The sequence below is a fragment of the Oryctolagus cuniculus genome, chromosome 6 (assembly GCF_051225735.1).
Source record: "Oryctolagus cuniculus isolate XC-2025 breed Fujian yellow rabbit chromosome 6, ASM5122573v1, whole genome shotgun sequence".
Classification (NCBI taxonomy): domain Eukaryota; kingdom Metazoa; phylum Chordata; class Mammalia; order Lagomorpha; family Leporidae; genus Oryctolagus; species Oryctolagus cuniculus.
In genome coordinates, this window is record NC_142872.1 from 107,181,948 (window position 1) to 107,207,347 (window position 25,400).

At 41.0% G+C, this 25,400-nt stretch overlaps 1 protein-coding gene and 1 non-coding gene across 6 annotated transcripts in view; one reads left to right on the forward strand and one right to left on the reverse strand.

Annotated features, from left to right (window-relative positions):
• The window catches only part of PAG1 (phosphoprotein membrane anchor with glycosphingolipid microdomains 1), a 174,620-nt gene that overhangs the window by 143,282 nt on the left and 5,938 nt on the right, over positions 1 to 25,400 (reverse strand). The window lies entirely within an intron of this gene.
• Positions 24,719 to 24,846, forward strand: LOC127490867 (small nucleolar RNA SNORA51). The gene has a single exon (XR_011390013.2). It is a non-coding gene; the product is annotated as a small nucleolar RNA SNORA51 (small nucleolar RNA).

The window sequence follows — 25,400 nt, forward strand, 5'->3', positions numbered from 1 at the left end:
ATGACATTTGCTAGCAGTTTTATGTCTTCCTTCCCAATATGTATGCATTTTGTATCCTTTCTTTGTGTTACTGCACTGTCTAGTAATTCCACCATAATATTGAAAAGTAGTGGTGAGAAAAAGACACTTCCCCCTTTCCCCAACTTAAGGGAAAACTGTCCAATTTCACTATTAAAGTTGGTTTTGGTAGATATTCTTTATCTAGATGAGGAATTTCTCTTCTGTTTCTTGTTTGCTCAGTTTTTTTATGCCAAATATCTTTTACAAAAGTTGATGTAACCATTTAACATTTTTGCAGTTTGTGTAGTATGTCCAATTTATTGATTTTTTAAAATGCTGACAGCCTTGCTTACGTGGGATAAATACCACTTGCTTGTACTACATAAAATTGTTGGATTTTACCTATTATTTAAAAAAAAGAGAGATTTCTAAAGGCAACCCAGAGGAATCCTTAATCCAGTTCTTCATTAGAAGAGATGTGCAATTCGGGACATGCTCAAGCTGACTTACCTCAAACGGTAGAGTTAGAAACATACCAGGGGATTCCAATTCAATCCCATCAAGGTGGCATGTACCAATGCCATCTCACTAGTCCCAGTGATCAATTTCTGTTCACAATTGATCATAATGATAGGACTAAGAGCCAAAGGGATCACATAAACAAGAATAGTGTCTGCAAATACTAGCTGATAGAATCAAAAAGGGAGAGAATGATCCAACATGGGAAGTGAGATACACAGCAGACCCATAGAATGGCAGATGTCCTAAACAGCACTCTGGCCTCAGAATCAGCCCTTAAGGCATGCGGATCCAGCTGAAAAGCCCATGAGAGTATTTCAGGCATGGAAAGCCAAGACACTCTGGGGAAAAAAAAAATGAAAGATCTCCACGAGTGAGATCCCAGTGGAAAGAACGGGTCATCAAAGAAGGAGGTACCTTTCTCTGAAGGGAGGAGAGAACTTCCACTTTGACCATGGCCTTGTCTAAATATTATCAGAGTCAGTGAACTCAGGGGGCTTCCATAGCCTTGGAAACTCATGACAAGAGCCTAGGGTGATTACTGATGCCATAAACAAGAGTGTCAATTTGTTAAGTCAACAACAGGAGTCACTGTGTACTTACTCCTCATGTAGGATCTTTGTCCTTAGTGGGCTGTACATTGAGATTTAATGCTATAACTAGTACTCAAATAGTATTTTTCACTTTATGTTTCTGTGTGGGAGCAAACTGTTGAAATCTTTACTTAATATATGCTAAACTGATCTTCTGTATATAAAGAGAATCGAAAATGAATCTTGATGTGAATGGAAGGGGAAAGGGAGTGGGAAAGGGGAGGGTTGCGGGTGGGAGGGACGTTATGGGGGGCAAGCCATTGTAATCCATAAGCTGTACTTTGGAAATTTATATTCATTAAATAAAAGTTTAAAAAAAAAAAAAAAAGAAAACGGGATAAATTAATTGTGGAATATTTACACAACAGAATTCTGTTCAGCAATGAAACTGTAGCTAGATGCAACATACTTTTACCTCAAAAACAAACAAACAAAAGCAGCAAGTCACAGGTTACACGTAGTATGATTCTTCTTGCATGAAGTTACAGATCAAGCCCTGCTAATACTCGGGATATACGTGCATAGAGAGTGAAGCTGGCCAGTGCCTTGCAAGGACCAGGCACTTGTGGATCTGTGGCTGGGGGAGAACAAGCCCTCAGCTGATCCCTGCAGTCGGTCACTCAGGCTGGCCAGGCACCCAGGGGCTCTCTGGCTAGCTGGCTGTCTCTCTCTGTTTTGCTGTCTCTCAAATACATAAAACATTAAAAAAAAAAAAAGACTGTTCACAATTAAAGAAAGGGGAGGCATTCTAGGTATCACTGAGATTCTCCCAGATATATAATAAGGATCAGTGGGAAACAACAAACAAACCCACACTGAGTTAAAGTGTAAGAGTCCTTGGGTCCGGCACTGTGACACAGTGGGTTAACGCTCTGGCCTGAAGCACCAGCATCCCATATGGGTGTAGATTCAAGACCCGGCTGTTCCACTTCTGATGCAGCTCCCTGCTATGGCCTGGGAAAGCAGTAGAAGACGGCCCAAGTCTTTGGGCCCCTGCACCTGCATGGGAGACCTGGAAGAAGCTCCTGACTCCTGGCTCGGATCGGTGCAGCTCCGGCCGTTGCAACCAACTGGGGAGTGAATCATCAGATGGAATCCTCTCTCTCTCTCTCTCTCTGCCTCTCCTCTCTCTGTGTAACTCTTTCAAATAAATAAATAAATATTAAAAAAAAAAAAAGCTTAAGAGTCCTCAAAGCAAACATTCACCCTGATTTTAAGGTACATTTTATGTGGCCTAATGACTTCACATTTCATCAGAATTAACCACCTCAATATTTATTACCTCGACAAAGGTTTACAGATCGAGGTGTGCTTCTCTGATTCTGTATTCTTTACAATCCGCTCTTTCCTAAAAGGATCTGAAGCAGCATGAGCGATCTCTAAGTTTGTGAAAACAACAGGAGACACAAGTGGGGGCATGCTGCTGCACTGCTGTTTCATTAAAATTACAACTGAAAGCAGTGGTCTTTATGATCTTTAACATCCCCAGATCTCTTGCCCTCCAAAACAACCACTTCTATCACTAAAGTAAGTGCTACAATCATTATTCACTGGGGATTTCTGTCACCTCTCTCTTTTTCTGTTACTGCCCTTAACCCTAAAATGTGTTTATCCTTGTTATTTCTAAGTAGCAAAACGACTATGGTATATTTAGGTGTACAAGGAGAGAACTGGATATGAAGATCTGGAAAGACAGTTAAAAATTGTCAGTTCTTAAGAGTTCAAAGAAATCTGCCATGCTTATTTAATACAAATAAATACTTAAACAAACGAATCCTACCACAGACACACTCAGAAGAAAATCTGGCTTACCATGCCATTTGAAAGGTCCAGAAATGCTAAGCTTTCACAGGGTTAAAGAAAGTGGTTTCATAAAATGGCAAAATGAAAGGCTTTAGACAAGTTGGAAAGGTTCATTTGTCATCCTCAAGGGGAAAAAGAAAAGTGAAATTATCAAAGAACAGTTTCTTTTTTGGTAATAATAGTTGGTCTACTTTTTGTTAGATTTTTGAGAAAGCATTATAGGAAATTCTTATTGCTCGCCCTTGTAATTCAATATGCTGAAGGATAGGTTGAGACTTATCACGTTTCTGTCAAGAACCATTAGGATCTGCACTTCCATCCAAACTGTCATCTAACAAGGTGGCTTATACATTTTTATGGAGGCTGGAAGAAGACACAAGATTGCTGCGTCTGAGACAAAGGTTCATTACTCATAGCATAGCCAGCATCTTCAATTTCATGTCTAGTCACCCGTGCTTGGTGCCCAAATGCCAGGGGACACTGCAGAGGAGCTCAGGTGGATGCTGCGCATGCAGGAGGTTGGCATCACACCTACAGAACCCTGAGTTTAGATAACCTGAATTGTTCAGGGAGGCAAAAGCTTCATTTTGCCCTTATTGTATTGGACAGCAAAGAAATCTACCCTTTGCTTTGCAGAAAACATTGTCTTCTACAGCTGTTTACATACAAACATCCCTGAAAAGAAAGTTCAGCACACTGTTGGTGTCTATTTACAGGACATGCAGAAATGTGAGAGGTCATGGGGAATGGTCTCTCAATATTCTCATTTTATTTTATTTTATTTTTTTCTGAAAAATATTTTATTTATTTATTTATTTATTTTTCCTTTTTATTTTTTATTTTATATTTTTTTAACTTTTATTTAATGAATATAAATTTCCAAAGTACAGAATATTGATTACAATGGCTTCCCCCCATAACGTCCCTCCAACCCGCAACCCTCCCCTTATCCACTCCCTCTCCCCTTCCATTCATATCAAGATTCATTTTCGATTCTCTTTATATACAGAAGATCAGTTTAGCATACATTAAGTAAAGATTTCAACAGTTTTCTCCCACACAGAAACATAAAGTGAAAAATACTGTTTGAGTACTAGTTATAGCATTAGATCTCAATGTACAGCACACTAAGGACAAAGATCCTACATGAGGAGTAAGTGCACAGTGACTCCTGTTGTTGACTTAACAAATTGACACTCTTGTTTATGGCATCAGTAATCACCTGTTAAAGTGAAATGAACACTATGAGAAACGGTGACTTGATCAGCCCTCACCCTGACTGTTGATGAGCAGCTTAATATCTTATCCCTCTTAGTATTTTTTTTTGTTTGTTCTACTTAATACTTTTGGTTGAATACTGTAATCAATACACAATTCTTCTTAAGTGCTGAAACGTAACTGAAAAGTGATCGCTGTTAAATATTCTTTTTTTTTTTTTTTTTGGATAGGCAGAGTTAGACAGTGAGAGAGACAGAGAAAGGTCTTTTTTTTTTTTTTTTTTTTTTTTTTTTTTTTTTTTTTTTTGACAGGCAGAGTGGACAGTGAGAGAGAGAGACAGAGAGAAAGGTCTTCCTTTGCCGTTGGTTCACCCTCCAATGGCCGCCGCGGCCGGCGCGCTGCGGCCGGCGCACCGCGCTGATCCGATGGCAGGAGCCAGGAGCCAGGTGCTTTTCCTGGTCTCCCATGGGGTGCAGGGCCCAAGCACCTGGGCCATCCTCCACTGCACTCCCTGGCCACAGCAGAGAGCTGGCCTGGAAGAGGGGCAACCGGGACAGAATCCAGTGCCCTGACCGGGACTAGAACCCGGTGTGCCGGCGCCGCTAGGCGGAGGATTAGCTTAGTGAGCCGCGGCGCCGGCCTAAATATTCTCATTTTAAAACAAACACAAACCTATGAACACTTTGACTGAAATTGTATTGTAGGGGCTGGCGCTGTGGTATAATGTGTAAAGTCGCTGCCTGTGACAACAGCATCCTATGTGGGTACCAGTTGGAGTCTCGGCTGCTCCACTTAAGATCCAGCTCCCTGCTAATGCACCTGGAAAAAGCAGAGGAAGATGGCCCAAGTGCTTGGGCCCCTGCACCCAAGTGGGAGACTCAAGAAGCTCCTGGTTCCTGGCTTCAGACTAACCCAGCTCTGGCTATTGCAGCCATTTGAGAAGTGAACCAGCAGATGGAAGATTGTTCTCTCTCTCTCTCTCTGTAACTCTGCCTCTGAAATAAATAAATAAATCTTTTTTAAAAAAGAAATTATAGTTATAACAACAAATAATTGTACCTTTTCTCTATTGAGTCTTTCAATCCATGAATACTGTTTATCTTTCCTTTTCCCTAGTTCTTTTATATGTTTCAATAGTTCTATAATTCTCTTCATGAAGGTAAGATTTATTTCTGGGTCTTTTGTAATTTTTGTTGCTAATGTAAAAGGTATTTAAATATATTTTTAAAACGGTGAAAACAAGGATCTGTGAGCAAGCACTGTGGTGCAGCAGGTTAAGCTGTTGCTTGGGACTCTAATATCTCCTATCAGAGTGTTGGGTTTGCATCTTGGCTAATCTGCTTCCTATCCAGCTTCATGCTAATGCATCCTAGGGGACAGTGGATGATGGCTCAAGTGCTTGGGCCCCTGCCATCCATGTGGGAAATGTGGATGGAGTTCCTGGCTCTTGGCTTTGGCCTGGACCAGCTCTAGCTATTGCAGGCATTTGGGGAGTGAACTAGTGGATGTATGAAGATTGATTTTTCTCTTACTCTCTTGTTCTAACTTTCAAACAAACAGTATTTAAAAAAAAAAAAAAGAACAAGAACATAGTTCTCTTGGTGTACAGACACATGAAGATTTTTCCCACAATCCTTCTAAATTCTTCCTGGTAACTTGTAGAACTCCCTCTCTGATTTATCATTCAGTAGCATGCCACAAAAATTCAGTGAGTACCTTAGCATATATCCTTGGGGTAGACACTAAAACAGGAAAAATATATAGAGAGAATTTTCACTGTGTACCAAGCACTACATTGTTGCTTTTATATAGTGGCCCTTTTATTTCTCAAAGATCCCTATGAGAATAATCTGTAATTTTAAAAAGGACAAGGAAATAGATAGGATTTTCCTTTTGCTCCAAATCACAAATATTTGATCAGTTACTGCAAACCATATTTGATGCTGGGGGAAAAGACATTAAGACATACTTGCTGTCTTCAAGGAACTCACAGTCCAATGGAAGACAGAGAGACCACTAACCAGGCAATTATAAAAGTTATAAACAGCTCTTTAGAGGGGATATAAGGATGAGTGCTTGGCCTAGTAGTTAGGATACTCATGACCCATATCAAAGCACGTGGGTTCAGTACCCAGCTCTGCTCCTGACCCCAGCTTCCTGCTAATGCAGATACTGGGAGGCAGCAGGTGATGACTCAGGTGGCTAGGTCCCTGCCATCTCATGTGGAGTTCTAGGCTCCTAATTTAGCCTTTTTGGGAATTTGGGGGAATGAACCAGTAGACAGAGTTCTCTGTCTGTCTCTGGGCCTCTCAAATAAATAAAGCATTAAAAAAATCTTTCTTAAAAGCAGAGGATAATAAGGAGCATTATGGGAATGCAAATAAGGGACATCGAAACCAGTAAACCAGACGAGGCGGAGGTGATTGGACACTGAGGGTCAGCTTCTCTGACAAAGGGGCACTTAACAGTGAAGCAGGAAGTGGGCAGTGAAGGGACTCAGACAAGCAGCTTATGTAATGTCTCAGCCACATTTGAGGAGCTCTGAGTTGCTGTAGAACTAGAACACAGAACACATGGGGAGTATGGGAAGCAAGTTGACTGACCATCACCAACTGTGTATGGTGTACCATGGAGCTGGAACTCTTTACGGGAGATCATGCTCAGGAAAACCAAGGAAAGATTTTAAAGAATGACATTAGCAAATCTACATGTTAGAGAATTCTCCCTGGCACCAGGGTAGAAAAGAACATCATTCTGGCAGAGTCTGGCAGAATGGAGACCAGCTAGGAGAGTTTAAAAATAATACAGGACCATATGTTGTCCAGATGATAAGGATCTAAACTAAGAGAGTAGCAGAGGGACTCGAATTAAAAAGCAGATTTCAGTATTTCGTGGATGGAGTATACAGACCTTGAAAATGAAGAGGCATCAAGGGTGATTTCCTGTTTTATTTACTGAATCTATTGCATGGGTGACAGTAAGTAAGACAAAGACTCCAGGAAGAGTTAAGATGAGCAGACGGAAGTGTATGGGGACATTTGCACACGTTGAATCCAACTAGAACATAGCAAATACTCATATGGTGTCAAGCTCCAAACGGAAACTTGAAAAAAAAAAAACACACCACACTAGACACCAAAATCCTTTTACTGTATGATGTAGTTGAGAAGACACCTATGTAAATAACCAATTCACAGCAGGTCTTGGTAAATTCTGGAACCTATGAAATCTTCAACAAACAGTCTACAATGAGTTTTATCAAAGGCATTTTCAATATCTACATCTCAGGTCATGAAATAAACCAGAAAAAAAAATACCCTAACAATACTTAGTTTGGGTATCTGCCTGATAAAAATAACTCTATTTATGAATATTAAAATCACACTATCACCTTTTATATTGATGCTTCAGGGAAACACATTCTGAGCATGATTTCATCTCATTAAATAGGACAAATCCACAAAATTTTTGCATCTCACAGTGAAGGGGTTGATGATGTCTCTCTACAGATTCAACAATATTACCTTGGTCCAAATTTTAGCCCTTACCAGGGAACTGATTTGACCAATGAAATGGTATTACAACTTTGCAAATTAGGTTCATCATTGATCAGCATGCTTTTTCCAACGTCATATAGAAAAAATAATGAAAATCATTTCAAATCATATCAGTGGTACATACCATGTTTACCTACATCAGATGGTCTGATTTAAAAATTCATTCTTTAATCCCAAACTCATCTCAAAACTAATGCCTATTTCTTTGTGAGATTCAACAGGAAAAATCACAGGAAAATAGAGGGAGGGGCCTCACTGTGGCACAGCAGGTTAAGCTGCCACTTGTGAGGCTGGCATCCCTTACAGGAGTTCTGGTTCGAGTCCCAGATGCTCCACTTCTGACCCAGCTTCCTGGAATGCATTCAGTGGACAATGGCCCAAGTACTTGGGATTCTGCCTTCCACGTGTGAGACACAAATAAGAATTCTGGGTTCTTGGCTTTGGCTGTTGTGGGCATTGGAGAGTGAACCTGCTCTCTATTTCTCTCTCTCTCCCCACCCTGCCTTTCAAATAAATAAATCTTTATACAAAAAGAAAACAGAAGGAGTAAAGCACAGAATGTGTCTTTTATCAGATCTTCTTTTAAATTTGAACTCGAGCACTTCCAAGCTCCATGACGTAGGCAAGACATGCAGCACTTCAACTAGCTTTCCTCTCTTACAAAGTGAATTGTCAGACCTTAATGATATACATTAATGTACTAGAAAAATAATACTTGGTTTTTAAATGTTTAACAATTGAGATCTCAAAGACATAGCGGTATACAGTTGGTCTTCCATATACATGGGTTCCACATCCAAGGATTCAATCAACTGTAGATTGAAAATATTCGGGAAAAAAAACTCATCTTTACTGAGCATATACAGACTTTCTATTCTTGTCATTGTTCCATAAACAATATGATGTAACAACACTCTACATAGCATTTACATTGCATGAGGTATCATAAGTAATCTAGGGCTAATTTAAAGTATACAGGAGGGTGTAAGTTATATGCAAATATTATGCCATTTTATAGAAGGAATTTGAGCTTCTGAAGATTTTGGTATCCATGACATGGCCAGGGGAGGGGGAGGTATCCTAGAACCAATCCCCCATGGATACTGAGAGATTACTGTTCTGAAAACAACTACCACCAAAGAAAATAGTATGCTGACATAGCTCTACTGGCACCACCAAAACCAGCTACCAAAAAAAAAAAAAAAATACAGAAGTGTCTATATACCTGTATATACCTGACCCAGATTACTCAGCCTACCTTCAGTAAATGAGTCAGTAGCCTACGGGGATATTATATAGTGCAGTAACTTTATAAAAGGCATGAAGTTGGCCCTGAAGTCCAGAAATAGGTGAATACTCATAACAAATGGTGTATCACCTTATAATATACAATATGTTCTAGGACACACATAGAAATTTTCCAGACATATCAAAACTAAATGCTTTCACTGAAATAATGAAGTTAATGTCTCTCTCTGTACAACTCGTCTGTTCTGAAAACAGCAGTCAACCATCTATAGTTTTCTTTCCCCTTCCAGATTGTCACAGAAGCTCTCTTTGACTTAGATAAAAATATAGGCACAGATGGAGAGACATGTTGCTTTCAAGATGTGGTCTGCCTGTCTTGCAGGCTATACTCCTAGAGGTGGCCCATAACCCACCCTAAATGATGGGGATGAGACTGACCACCCACAGCAAGGAGCTCAATGTCCCTCTGGGAAAACCTGTGCATGAGAAATCACCCTCTCTGGACAAACAACCCTACAGGGAAGCTGGCAGCTGAATTTGATTGCTGCTAATTAAAATAACTTCAGGAAGGAGTGTTCATCTAACCTCTGAAATAATCAAAGCAGCAATCTACTCTGGCACTCAGGTGTGGTCTGTAAACAAAAAGGCTGGCCTCACCCCAGCCAGTTCTGCAGGACACAACAGAAAGGCTCTAGGGGGAGATATTTGAGGGCACTTCCAAAGGTTCATGGACAACTGAATTAAAAACTAAGTCTGTGGGCCAGCATTTAACCTAGTGGTTAAGATGTTGGTTAAAACATCCATGTCTCACATCAGAGCTCCGGCTCCCGCCACCAGCTTCCTGCTAATGCAAACCCCAGGAGGCAGTAGTGATGGCTCAAGTAGTTTGCTCCCTGCCACCCACGTGGGGGACCTGGATTGAGTTCCCAGCTCCCTTCTTTGACCTGGCCCAATCTTAACCCTCATGGGCATTTGGAGAATGAACCATCAACTAGGAATTCTTTCTCTCTCTGTTTCTCAGGTTAAAAAAAATTCTTTTGCTGCAAACAAATTTTGAAATTCATGCATAGTTTTTTTACAATACACATTTTCTCCTTACATTTTGAGGATCCCTTGAAGCCCCTCCATCAGTTCCTAGAACCTCATTTAAACTAGGTTCACGCCTGAGACAGGCAATTTACAACCTAGAGCCTACTCTGATACAGCTCACACTTCCGCCCTAAGCCCACACATGCATCCCTCCAGAGAACACATGACACACAGAAAGGCTGCTCTGGGAAAATTTTTCTGTGCTTTATTTTTATGCTCTTCCTTTCTACCTATTCCCCAGCAGGGACCCCTTCTTAAGTCAGGCTAGGCTAAACTTTATTCTGAAATTAAATCTTCCAGGTAAATACAGTCAATACTCCATCCACAGAAGAAAATTAAGCTGAACCTTCCTCACACAGTCAGACGGAGGCGGGCAGGTAATTACCGAAGCAGATGAGCCAGCGTTTAAACAAGAGTTCTAATTGTCAGTGTGCTTTTTACTCAGCAACCCTCCTCCACCTCTTCAGCATCATTTTTACAACTCTTGGTTCAAGAGCCACTTAAGGAATAAATGATTCATGGCAACCTAAAGCATGATCGTTTTCTGCAATGCATAATGGTTGGGTTTCTAAGTCTATGGGTGGAAAAAATAGGCTACCTCTAACCTTCTCAACTTCTTTTAGGTGAAAAGAAGGCAAAGAGGGACCCAGAGAAACCAATAAAGATCAAATGTTTCCGCTGTACAAAAATAGATGCGGGTACTTCAGAGAGTTCATGGAAATGGATTTAGGACAGAAGTTAAAAAAATAGTTGATCTGAACTTAGACTGGTGATTACTAGAGGCTGGGAAGGGGAGGAGAAGGGGAAATAGAGGGAGGTTGGCTACCAGTACCAAAACAGAGTGAGATGGAAGCACAGCACAGTGGAGTGGCCATCTTTTACAGTCCTGCATTACACACTACCAAGGACTGGAAGAGAGGGGCCGGGAGGCTCCAACACAAAGATAAGGAAATGGTAGGCTTGGTGCCAGGTTTGATTGGTTTATCCTATGTATATGTGTTGAAAAATTGCACTGTATGCCAAAAAAATTTACAAGTATTTCACGTTAATAAAAAATTTTAAAAAAAGAAAATAAGAAACAAAAAAATCACTTTGCTCCAAAAATCTGAAGTCCATGCATGGCTTCTTTTTTTTGTTTTGTTTTGTTTTTAATTTTTTTTTTTTTTTTTTTTTGGACAGGCAGAGTGGACAGCAAGAGAGAGAGACAGAGAGAAAGGTCTTCCTTTTGCCATTGGTTCACCCTCCAATGGCCGGCACGGCCGCGGCCAGCGCACTGCGCTGATCCGATGGCAGGAGCCAGGTGCTTCTCCTGGTCTCCCTTGCGGGTGCAGGGCGCAAGCACTTGGGCCATCCTCCACTGCACTCCTGGGCCACAGCAGAGAGCTGGCCTGGAAGAGGGCAACCGGGACAGAATCCGGCGCCCCGACCGGGACTAGAACCTGGTGTGCCGGCACTGCAAGGCAGAGGATTAATGGCTTCTTCTTAATATGCATTATCCACAGATGTTTTGGTGACCCCTTGTATATCTGATTTCAAAAATTTTGCACTAAAATCAACTGACCTTTGAACTCCATTTTTTCCATGAAGTTTTTGAAGTACCTGTGTATATATTTTCATCCTAAGACTTAAAATTCCAGCTTTGAGGAACAAAATTAAGCTTTTCCTTTAAAAAAGAGACAAAAGGGAGAAGCATGAACATTTCTGGTGCTATCCCAAGATCGGCTGTACGGAGTCCTGGATTTGGGAGATGGGTCACATTCACGCACAAGACACACTGACTGGCAAAAGTTGCTGAATTTTTGCAGGGCTGTACTTACCATCATCACCCAGGCAGGATTAAATACAGAAGAGGCTTTGCCACTCATCACACCAGGCCTTTTTCCCACTCTGCAACCTAGGAAAAATATGCTTCTCTTACAGGGTTTTTATGAGAATTCAATGGGACATGAAAGTGACAGCACAGCTCTTACAGTTAATGTTTCTCAGAGACGGGTCCCTGGCCTCCCTGTGCCGGCGTCACCTGAAGCTTAATGAAGTCTTAGCTCTCACTCCATGTCACCTGAACAAGACAGAGTCTGCAAACCAGCCTTTCTCATTAGCATTTACATCAGTGAATGTAGGATGGTGTTCTTATCAGGCCAGAAAGCGCAACGCAGGCTTGGGACAAAGAACAGAAGAGGAGCCCAGGAGCACCATTTCAGCATCGGGTCAGCACATTATCTGTTCTACCCTTAGCAGGCACCTGCGTCAGAGGCCTTGGGTTCCCTGACCCAGGTCCCAGTTCACCCTCTGTGCTACTTCCAGGGTGAGCTTCTTAAGATACAAGCCTGGCCATGTTCCTCCCTGCTCCAGAACACAGGCACCTGTCCTCAACTATCTGCCCTCTGCCCTGCCCAAGCCAGTTCCAATTCCAACCAACCCTACTTCAGCTTAAATGTCACTTCCCAAAGGGGAACCTTCTTACTAGCCTAGTCATCTCAATGATATGAATATATTTCACTCTACCTAAAACCTAACACCTGCTGACAGTCCTTTCTTTAAATGGTGGTTTTCTTCCACTAGGAAATAAGGGCAGATAACCTGTTTGCTTCAGAATCTACCACCTATCACAGTGCCTAACACAGAGGAGGTACTCAATACACACATGCTAAATGGATACATATATCAACTTTTTATAAAAGTGTATTTATTAATTTATAACTCTGAGGGACACCATCACAGAGGGGGGAAGCTAAGGACATGGTGGTACAAGGGAGTGCAGCAGGGACAAGAGGAGGCTCTTTGGGGCTGTCAACTTTTCATCGGTGGGCAATGACAGCAAGGGCAGGAAGACACTTGGTGAGAAAAGGCAAGCGCAATACCAAGGCAGGACAAATTTAGCTCTTTAACGTTCAGAGGGAGGAGAGACAATGATAGTTGCAAAAAGGCTGCAAGACCTATGAGGAAACAATTGGTTGAGGCTGGAATGGTATGTAGGTATACACCCAGGTACGAAGTCTGCAGAGAGGAAGGGCGGATTCACTCTTCCACAACCAAATGGCGATGATTCAACATCTCTCCGTTTTGATGACTCACATCAGTCAGATATTTTAGTGTCACACTTGAAGTAATTAAGAACTTGAAAAAAACCCACAGGTAAAAGACAGTAGCACTGAGGTTTCTACTACACACATCTGAGTGCTGTTAACAGTATCCAGAGTCACCAGCTCCCTTGGCTGACCTATAACACCATGTTGCTCTTTGAGAACCAACTATTGCCTTCGATGTTCCTATAAATGTCATTTTTTCTCTGATGCTGGTGTAACATAACTGCCTGCTCTTTTAGAATTGGGTACCCTTGTTCATAAATAATATTGCTTTAATAACATGAATATTCACTTGTAACAAAAGCAAATTTTTGAGGACAGCATTGTGGTGCAGTAGGTTAAGTTGCCACCTACGATGTCAGCATCCCATATGAGCACCAGTTCAGGTCTCAGTTGCTCCAGTTCCCATCCAGCTCTCTGCTAATGCATCTGCAAAAGCAGTGGAGGATGGCCCAAATGCTTGGGCCCCTGCTACCTATGCAGGAGACTGAAATGGAGTTCCTGGCTCTTGGCTTTGGCCTGGCCCAGTCCTAGCTGTTGTGGCCATTTGGAAAGAGAGCCAGTGGATGGAAGAGTGAACACCCTCTCTCTTTCTCCCTCTCTGTCTCTCCTCTAACTCCGCCTTTCAAATAAATAAATCTTTAAAAAAAGATTTGAAAGAGTTACACAGAGAGGGGAGAGGCAGAGAAAGAGAGAGAGAGAGGTCTTCTATCTGATGGTTCACTCCCCAAATGGCTGCAACGGCCAGAGCTGCACCGATCCGAAGCCAGGAGCCAGGAGCTTCTTCCAGGTCTCCCACATGGGTGCAGGGGCCCAAGGACTTCGGCCATCTTCTACTGCTTTCCCAGGTGATAGCAGAGAGCTGGACTGGAAGTGGAGAAGACGGGTCTTGAACTGGCGCCCATATGGGATGCTGGCACTTCAGGCCAGGGTGTTAACCCACTGCGCCACAGCGCCAGCCCCCAAATAAATAAATATTTTTCAAAAGCAAATTTTAGGCTGGCGCCATGGCTCAATAGGCTAATCCTCCACCTGCAGCACCTACACACCGGGTTGTAGTCCCGGTCCGGGCACCGGATTCTGTCCCGGTCCTTTCTCTTCAGTCCAGCTCTCTGCTGTGGCCCAGGAGTGCAGTGGAGGATGGCCCAAGTGCTTGTGCCCTGCACCCGCAAGGGAGACCAGGAGAAGCACCTGGCTCCTGGCTTTGGATCAGCGCGGTACACCGGCCACAGTGCGCCTGCCGCAGCAGCTATTGGAGGGTGAACCAACAGAAAAAGGAAGACCTTTCTCTCTGTCTCTCTCACTGTCCACTCTGCCTGTCAAAAAAAAAAAAAAAAAAACCAAAAAAACAAAAACACATTTTAGACACTGATCAAAGTATTTATTCACATTCACAATAGGTCTATAGCAACTCAGGACGACCATCCAAAACCACCAACGACTTGCTGCCTTACAGATACAGTTTCCTGAGTATCACACTGTAATCTGGAACTTGACACAAGTGTGAATTTCATGGTTAAAAGACTAATGAGGCTTGTTAAGTAGCACTGAGCAAATTATATGGACATACAGAATGTAACAATTTGGAACAAGTCTTCAATCTCTCGCTTTGGGTCAATGTCCTCCTTCTGAGTTGTGAGTCCATATGGTTTTAATCATGTCTTTATCTTTCTTGAACTCTTATCTTTACCTCAAGAAAATGAGCTCTAAGTGCATTCTCTTCTCTGGTTTTACTGCCCAAGATTTTGTGAAGGGTGTAGGGCTACCTAGGATAACAGTTGCTATTGCTACTTTGGATCTTTCTCCATGGATATCTTTTTGACCCAACAAAATTCTTTCACTCTCCCTGGGTCTTGGGCTGGAGTAGACAAACATGGCTATACTCCAGGCCTATGGCAAGGAGATGAAACCACAGACCACAAGCCTGGCTGGCTGCAACACTTCCATATCTGGCCTTTATCCACCAAAATCGAACAGCTCACTTGGCATGTTGTCAAGTGTGATGGGAAGCTAATGTGAAAAAGGAAGACAAGTATATCCATGGCTAAGTGACATGAAATGTGGACTTGGCAGAGGACATGGTTGAGGAAGGAGAAAGAGAATGGACCAATTATTTGAAATGGCACATTCTAGGATACATTGGGCTTTCATCCACAATTTGAAATAAAAAAAAAATTCTGAAAACAGAGTTTGTTATTTTGCTACCAGATGAATTTTCTCCTAAAATAGTCTAAACTGACATGACATTATTGAATCATTTTCTGTGCAACTAGATGTAGATAGACACCCACTTTGCTGCAGAAATTACTGTGTGTTTTCTGGACATGAACACATAGTATCTGAACTGTACTACCTTTATCAAAGATGAATATTCAAAGGCATTTGGCCCCAGGAAGTTTGGCTAAAGGATGGCTCTCCCACATCCAACTCCAAGACAGGTGAGCTCTCCAGATTTAATGCCTTTAATACCACATCATGCAAGTATCTATCTGATCCAGCTTTTCAATGATTTGTATAGCATTATTTTAACAGATTGACAAGAGTAAGCAGTATAGTACAGCCACCATTGATACAAACAGGTTAAAGCTGAAAAACAGGCACACTATCCACTCCTTTAAAAAAAGGTTTTTTTTGTTAAGAGGTAGGGAGACATAAACAGAGAAATAGAGCTCTCATTTACTGGTTCACTCACCAAAATACCTGCAATGGCTGGGTATGGGACTCAATCCAGATTTCTCACACTGGTGGAAAGAACCCAAGTACATGAACAATCAACACTGCCTCCCAGGTTCTGCATTAACAGGAAGCTGAAGCCAGGAGCTGGAGCCAGATACTGAACTCAGATACTCTGATACGGGATGTGGGTGTCTTAACTGCTGTTCTGACAGCTAGGCTAAATGAATGCCCCACATCACCCCTCTTTAATGCAGCACATGCTACACTAAACACACATACTGCTCTTCTCTTTTGTGGAACTTTTTATTATTATTCTGATAACTATACCCAAGCCTTTGCTGCAGCAAATGTATTGTACAGATACTATATAAAGTTGATCTTGAAGGGCTGGCACTGTGACATAGTAGGTTAAGCCTCTACCTGCAGCACCAGCATCCATATGGATACCAGTTCTTATCCTGGCTGCTTCTCTTCCAATCCAGCTCTCTGCTAATGGCCTGGGAAGGCAGTGGAAGACGGTCCACGTGTTTGGGCCCTTGCATCCATGTGGGAGACCCAGAAGCAGCTCTTAGCTCCTGGCTTCAGATAGGCCCAGTTCTATTTGTTGCAACCATTTGGGGAGTGAACCAGCAGATAGAAGACCTCTATCTCCCTCTCTCTCTCTGTCTGTAACTCTGCCTCTCAAATAAATAAATTATTTTTAAAAATTGATCTTGAAGACAATATGTAACTATGCTTTTGCTGGTAAAAATTAATATCCCAAATGAGATGACTAGACATTTGGTAAAAGACAAATGTTTGAAAATGAGACATGGGGCTTTGCGGGTAAAACCACCATCTGCAGTGCTGGCATCCCATATGGGTGTGGGATCATGTCCCAGCTACTCCACTTCCCATCCAGCTCTCTGCTAATGACCTGAGAAAAGCAGTGAAGGATGTTCCAAGTATGTGGGCCCCTTCACTCATGTGGAAGACTCCATGAAGTTCTTGGTTCCTGGCTTCAGCCTCGATAGACTGTCGCCATTGCAGCCATGTGGGAGGTGAACCAACAAATGGAAGATCTCTCTGTTTCCCCCCTTCTCTCCCTGTCACTCTTTCTAGTAAATAAATAAATCTTAAAAAGAAAAAAGCATGCAAACAAGCAAGCAAGCAAGCTCGATTGTCTGGGGCTGGCAGTGGGAATGAGGACTGGCTGCACACAAACACGAGGGATTTTGCTTGGGGTGAAAGAAACGTTATAAAATGGAATTGTGATAGTTCCTGAGCTCCGTAAGTTCAATAAAAAATCAGTGAATTGTACAATTAGAATAGGCAACTTTTATGGCATGTAAATTATACCTCAATGTAGATGTGAAAGAACTCCTGACATTTCAAATGAATATCTGGACATTTTAAACATTTTGAAACTGGGGCATATTTTGTCCATGAACTTCTGAAGCCTCCTCATATATACAGGGACATCAAAAATTTTTGCACCAACATATATCTGCCTTTCAATTCCATTTTCCATGAAATGGGAAGAGAGGACAATTAACATGACCTATTCGTGATTATCAAGGGAAAATGAAATTTCACCCACAAGAGATTGATATTACATCTACACAACAAATATGATCCCTTTCAGACAATCGTCTATATTTAGCCCAATGAAACCTAAATTATTTTCATTTTAACAAGCCAGCCAAGCCTGTAATTACAGCACACATCACAGTGAACAGCAATATTGTATTTGCCACTTATTCTTATAAAGAGAGCACACACTCCTGAGGGCAGCAACTGTGTCAAGATTCTCCATCGAATACTCAGAACCTAGTAGGTCTTCAAATAAACAATTACATTGAATATGACGAATATTTTTACCAGAGCCATCTATAACATTTCCATTTTCCTGAAAAATATAAAGCAAATTAAACAGATATTCTCTACCTTCTAGATCAGGGGTTCTCAGCCTTCGCACTGTAGACATCTTGGGCTGGAACACTGTTTGCTGCAGAAGGCTGCTTTGCACATTGTAGAATGAAAAGCACATGACTAGCAAGTGATGACTCTGAACCCAGGCCTTGGCATATTATGGAGAGGATGAAAAGAAGAGAATTCCTTTTCATTCTCTCCATAACTGTGGAGAGACCAAACGCTTATTCTAATCCAAGACTGGCAGTCTTCAGGATATGTGGAGCTCTGAAAATATATTCAAGAAGAGTCCAAATGCCAAGTGGCCTGTGGCTATAAAACAGCTTGAAAGAAGTCTACTCACTGCCAGGACTGCACAGTTTATTATGAACTGTATCTAGGAGAACAATTTTAAAAATGCTATTGAATATTTATTAAAATGAAATATCTACAATAATTCAGGTCCTGACATGCTACTATTAGCAAATAAGTCAGGCAGTTGGAAAGGTTACGAACTGGGGGTGTAGAAACCATTAAATTAAGTGTTAGTTGAATACATCAGTCTCCTATTTTTCTCAGCGACCACAGTATTTAGCAATCCTGTTCCCAACATCTCAATACAAAGCCTGAAAAGCTGTTATCCATATTGTACCCTTTTAATAAGACTTCAGACTTTTTAGCTTCAATTCTACTTGGAAATGTGGAGTATTTTATGCTAATGTTAAAATTCTAAATATGCATTTTGACCACTATATATAAGAGAGCAAAAAAAATTCTTTACATTATCCAAATATGGACTAATATTTATCTTGATTCATGATAATACTTCATTTCAAAGTATCTTTATGTTTTATTTCTTAAAAAACAAAGGATTATGATTCTAACCAGAACACCAATGATTTCCAACTAGAGAGGACACCATTCTAGTTTTCAACCTCTTTTGTATCTCATCAATCTGTTGGGTATAGGAAAAAGTAACAATAGAACTTTATTTCAGTGATGTGTCAATTCCTAACACTTGAAAAGGAAACATATCTTCAAATTTATTTGTAAAAATATTTATGGTTTGCTCAGTGTTCCTACTGGTAAACACAAACAAGTTTAAGACTCTGAAGTATTAAGAATCTAATTCCTACATCCACTAACAGAAAGAACAAATATTTCCTACAAAAGCACTCCATTCAATCAGGCTCTGACTATATACATAATTATGGTATTCAAATTAGAGCACTAATTTAGACATGTTCTATTGTGTGAAGTGTGCAGACATAAAAACGTCTAAATAAAATTCAATAGGAATAAGAAAAGAGATAAAAAATTTAATTGCTCTTTTTAGAAAATGAAAACACCTAGTATATCATATTAAAATATATACTCATAGACAGATTAGGAAGAAAGGCAGTTTAATCGTTCATCTTGGTAAGTGAGCAATAAATACAGTAGTGTCAAACCACCTGAACAGAAACCTAACTCTATGCTCTGGATTATCATATTTGCATTTGAACAAAATTGGAATACATGAGGCATGAAATGGCTAAATTAATCTTCATTTTACTTCATTTGTGTTTCTTAACATATTATTATAAATGTAAGGTGCAATAAAACTCATATATAAAATACCAGATTACTTTATATTGTTATTTAAATTTTCTTATGCCTACACAAGTCCTGCAATTTCTCAACTACATTGGAGGAAGACTACTGCAATACACCATGCATACTGATAATTACCAGAACTAAGATAGATGCCTAACATTTCATCAAATTTTTAAAAATTCATAAATGTACTTATTGTTATTTTTCATTCAGTACCAATAACAAAAGAGCAATCCACCCAATGTCACAAAGGCATAAGCTTCTTTGGATTCAACTTTTCCTACCAAAGCTAAAATGTAAAATTGTACCATGAAGCTTGAAATTGAGATTTAGGGATAAGCACTTGGCAGCGGTGTTTTGCTACTTGCTAGAAATTGCTTTCATTTGGAAACTGCCATTTAGCAAGCCTTCTATTTTTTGTGAAATTTAAAAAAAAATGCGGCATCGTAAACTTTTTTCCCAGAAACATAACATTTGGAATATATTTCATGATTCTACCATTGCTGTACATTAAAAGCTAATATCTGTTTTAATAGCTGAAAAAATAGGCAAATGAAATTTTAGACTGTCAGGAACCAAAATGCAAGTTGTAAAACTAAATAAACTTTAAATTTACCCTCTATCACTTTATACCACCTATGAAAAAGACAAACGCTTCAGGTTTTTGGCATTAAATGGGTAACATAATAGCTGTTTTGGTGATACAAAGTAAACTACACCATTTAATGCATGTGGAGACTTTGAGAATATTGCAAATGGGAAATCAATAGGCTAAACTTAATTTGACCTTTATTTGAAGTCAGAATGCCTCATTTTGGGTCCCTGGAGCTACATTATTTAGTACTTGTGTTATCTTCACCCAGTCATTTGAACCTTAAAGCTCAGTTTTCTCATCTCTACAGTGGGAATACTTAGCATCTTTAGGTCAAAATTAAAGGTCAAAACACTTGAGAACTGGAATGCACAATATTAACTAAAACATAAGACAAACATAACGAGGCCTGTTTTTATAAGACCAGTGAAAATTACTGGATATTATATTCAGCATAATTCAAGTAATCCAGGGAGGCAAGACTCATTAGTAACTATAAAAGGATTGGTTCCAAGGTCCAGATCCTCCACAGACAATAGCTTAGTTTTTATAAACTGGCCATGATAAAAGTACCGTTTGTATAAACTGCCATTTGTCATTTTCCCCTTCAGGGTGCTCATTCCTGGACAGAGCAGATATGTCTGCTACGGAGAACCAACAAAGTAACTCCCTCACTCTCCCCACTTTCCCAAGTGCCTGTGCTCTGCTAACAAGAAAGGAGGAGAAGGGATGGGCAGGGAAAATAAGAAAGGACAATTCCACAGGACAAGGGGCCTGCCATCCAGGATCAGGCTTCATCTGGGATCCTGCTCCTCACTCCCCACCCACTCACTTTTCGCATAGTAGGTCTTCACGCTTCTTGACAGGAACTGAAATAGCCATAATTATCTATATAGATAACAAGTGCACTAACAGACCTTTCCCTCCCCTCTTGCTTTTCCTTTCAATTTCATTTCTTTTGTCACTGGGCTCCCATTCAATCAAGCACCTCATTCTGCTTTGCCTCTGGCTTCTGCCACTTTGTGGCCAAGCACTTGTCAAAACCTCCGCTCACTTAATCCTGCCCTCACATCTCCTTTTCTTCTGCCTGCCACCTTGGCCTTCATCTTTTTTAATTCCACACATTCTCCCCAGGAGATCATAACCTCAACAACAATTTCAAATACACGAAGGACTTGCAAACCTACATTTCCAGCTCAGCCTCTGTCTTGAATTCCACAACCAACCATGCTTTGCAACTGTCAGTTGAACCTCCAGGCCTGGACGTCCCCCTGGTGCCTCACATTGCACAAATCCACATCTTGTCATCCTCCCCTGCAAACCGCTGCTTCTTCCGCATTTTCTATCATCACCAGTGACACCCGTGTCTATTCAATTATCCAAGCCACAAAGCCTGAGTCACCCTTACAGTCTCCAGCTCCTCCTCACTTCTCCCTGGGCCCCTCATGTCATCACCACTCTTGTCACTTATGAGTTCAGACTTCAGCTCTGTGTTAGGAGACATCGGTTTTTCTTTCTTCTTTCATGGCTTCCCTGTTCTGCCCCCTATCCTATCTGTTCTGTACAACACACCCAGAGCGCTTACTCTAAAACAACAACCACAAGTGCTCAGAATCATGTGTAAGACCAAGTATGGCCGCAAGATCCTTCCTAAATGACTCCAGTCTGGTCTCCATCTCCAGCCTCATCTACGACCCTGACGTTGTACTGGCCACACCTCTGAACAGCTGTTGCACCAACATACAGCTCTATCCGGCTCCTTCCTTCATGTTTCCTGTGCCTGCTGTTCTTAGTGATGTCTGTGAGCCCACTCCCATCCTCAGCCCCCATTACCCTCCTATTCAGGCTTTCAGATCAAGCTTGGAGTCAGGGACCCCAACACAGCCCAGCATCCCTTCCTCACCGGTTACAACTGCAGTTCAGCATCTCCTCCCCTCAGGAGACTGAGGCTCTTGAAAGCAATGCAATTTTCTTCTATCTGAGGTCTCAAAAATTAACAGTGCCTGGCACCCTATCGCTATATGTCTGGTGAATGCATACATGAATAAACATCACCCGCCTCAATTTGACTCAGCCACAACCAGGCTTCTGGGGATGGATTCTGGGTGAATGACAGGTTCACAGTTCTCCTTAGACAGTGTCAAGGAACAAATAATAAGGCCCCTCTAATTGAATCCCTCATTGCTAAATGTAGAGGCTACACTGTTTTTATGTACAGTTATTCTAGCATTGGTTTTTTAAAAAAATAAATAATTAAAAACAAGGATTGTGTTAAGTGGTTTTCTTGCCTCTGACTGATAACATGTGCTGCCTCAATATTAAAGTTTTCCAATAGCTTCAGCATGCTTGGCCAGAACGGGAGTTATAGAGGAATGGGTATGGTTAGGGGGCTGGACGGAAGCAACATTACCAGCAACAGACAGAGACACAAACATTAGATGCCTGAGGGCTTATCTGATCACCCTTTACTCTTCAGGGAATAAATTCTCATAAAGTTACATGTGCATCCTGGGGTCTCAAACATGAAGATGGCAAGTGACTGCAATGCTGATGTGGTCACACATTTGGGCACTTTTAGGAAATCAAGTGAGCAATCACTTGCAAATGAATACATGCTATGTCACGTAGGGTTTGGGCCAGTTGAACACTTACCAAATTGGAAATGAAGATATAAAGCTGCTGGTGATCCATTAAATCACAATTTTAACGAACTGCTCTGTAAGGTTCATGGGGTTTCAAGTGTGCTATATCTTTTTTCAAAAAAAAAGTTTATTTATCTTTATTTATTTGAAAAGCAGAGCAAGAGCGTGTGAGAGGAAAGAGAGGGAGAAAGAGATCAATATCCTATCTGCTTAAGAGTCGGAGAACTCAAGGGGCTTCCATAGCCTTGGAAACTCATGACTGGAGCATAGGGAGATTACTGATGCCATAAACAGGAGTGTCAATTTGTAAAGTCAACAACAGGAGTCACTGTGCACTTACTCCTCATGTAGGATCTCTGTCCTTAATGTGCTGTACATTGAGATTTAATGCTATAACGAGTACTCAAACAGTATATTTCACTTTGTGTTTCTATGGGGGTGCAAACTGTTGAAATCTTTACTTAATGTATACTAAACTGATTTTCTGTAAAAAAAAAAAAGAAGAAGAAGAAATTATCAATTCCCAACTTGACTCTCACTGGGATTAAACATGACATTAGGTCTGATCTGATTTCATCACCATTTAAAAAAATCATCTATTATTTTTCACTTTATGTTTCTGTGTGGGAGCAAACTGTTGAAATCTTTACTTAATGTATACTAAACTGATCTTCTGTATATAAAGAGAATAAAAAATGAATCGATGTGAATGGAAGGGGAGAGGGAGTGGGAAAGGGGAGGGTTGTGGGTGGGAGGGACGTTATGGGGGGGAAGCCATTGTAATCCATAAGCTGTACTTTGGAAATTTATATTCATTAAATAAAAGTTAAAAAAAAATATCCTATCTGCTGACTTACTCCCCAAATGCCTGCAATAGCTGAGGCTGGGCCAGGCCAAAGCCAGGAGCCAGGAATTCCATCTGGGTCTCCCATGTTGGGGGCAGGGACTCAAGAACTCCATGCATCCCCTACTGGCTCCCAGGGTGTGTACTGGTAGAAGCTAGGTGGGAGACAGAGGCAGGACTCTATCCCAGGCACTCCAATATAGAATGTGGTCATCCAAAGTGGCAGGTAAATCTGTTGTACCAAATATGGCCCCTGGTGCTCTATATCTTAAATAAGGCCATCAATCAGGCCAGATTTCCCTGTTCTTCTGCAATAAACAATCCACATCTAGAATATGGAATTTTTAAAAATAAAATTTATAATCTTCACTGGTTTCAAATTTGTACAGTCCTATAACATCAAGCATGGGAATAGAAGAGACATTAATAAGATACGCCAAAATATTGTAACTGTAAATTTTTTATAATTCAAACTCCAGGGGATATGAAGAACTTACTAAGCAAATGTAGGTTTCTGTGTGAAAGAAAGAAAAAACAGAGGATGCAGGAAGGGTTTTAAAAATATTATAATATGGCTTTTTTAAAAGATTTTTATTTATTTATTTGAGAGGTAGAGTTACAGACAGTAAGAAGGAGAGACAGAGAGAAAGGTCTTCCATCTGCCGGTTCACTCCCCAGATGGCTGCAACTGTCAGTGCTGGGCCAATCTGAAGCCAGGAGCCAGGAGCTTCTTCCAGATCTCCCACACGGGTGCAGGGCCCAAGCACTTGGGCCATTTTCCACTGCTATCCCAGGTTATAGCAGAGAGCTGGATTGGAAGAGGAGCAGCCCGGAATCGAACCAGCACCCACATGGGATACTGGCACTGTAGGCAGTCATAGTGTTGGCCCCACAATATGGCTTTAAATTTTGTCATTTCACTCTAAATTTGAACTGGAGTTAGGAAGGTTTTAAAACAGACTTGAAAGATTTTTTTCTTTTTACAAAATATTTATTTATGTTTTTACTTACTTGAAAGGCAGAGAAAAAAAGAGACAGAGAGAGGGGGAGAAAGAGTGAGCTTCCATTTGTTGGTTCACTGAGCCCAGAACTCCATCCAGTTCTCACACATGGGTGGCAGGGATCCTATACCAGAGCCAGCACATGCAGCCTGCTGAGTTGTGCATTAGCTGGAAGCTGGAGCCAGAGCAGAGCTGGAACATGAACCCAGGCACTCTGATACACGACACAGGTGTCTCAAGCAGTGTCCTGAGCACTGCACCAAACACCCCCTCGACACAGGAGATCTGACACAACATCCTTATTCAGAGCCACCGCCCTTGAGCCTCAGTTATTAGACCAACAGTGCTTCCAAAGGTGGGTGGAGGCCTCCTGGTGCTTACTGCAGGCCATGTTCTTACACTGACTGTACAGAAAGAGGACTCATAGTAGACCTCCCCCCTATACACCCAGCTCAGGCCTTGCGGTCTGTATTGTGCCATAAGGGGACATGGAAATTTAAAAAAATAATTACAATTTAAAACAAATTAAAATAGGGTTGGTGGAAAATGGAACTAAAAGGCACACTTATTTTGGAGCAAAAAAATCAAAATCCATGCATATAAAGGGTCTTCAAAAAGTTCACGGGAAATGCATATCATGAATAAACTATGCACAGATTCAAACTTTTTTGTACCACAATAAACTGATCTTTTCTTCTACTTTTCCATAAAATCTCTGAAGTATTGTCATATATATTCATTTCCTCTGAAAAACACAGTCTCAGTGTGAGTGACAGACAACACTGGTCTGGTAAGTGATTTTCCATCAATACACTGCTATTTTTAGATATTTAAATAAACTTATTTTTAAAACAGATTTATTAATTTATTTGAAAAGTAGAGCAATAGAGAGAGGGACACACACACACACACACACACAGAGAGAGAGAGAGAGAGAAGGAGAGAGTGAGAGTGAGAATGAGAGAGAGAGAGAGAGACTCTTCTACCAATTGGTTCACTTTCCAAATGGCCACAACAGCCAGGGTTGGGCCAAGCTGAAATTAGGA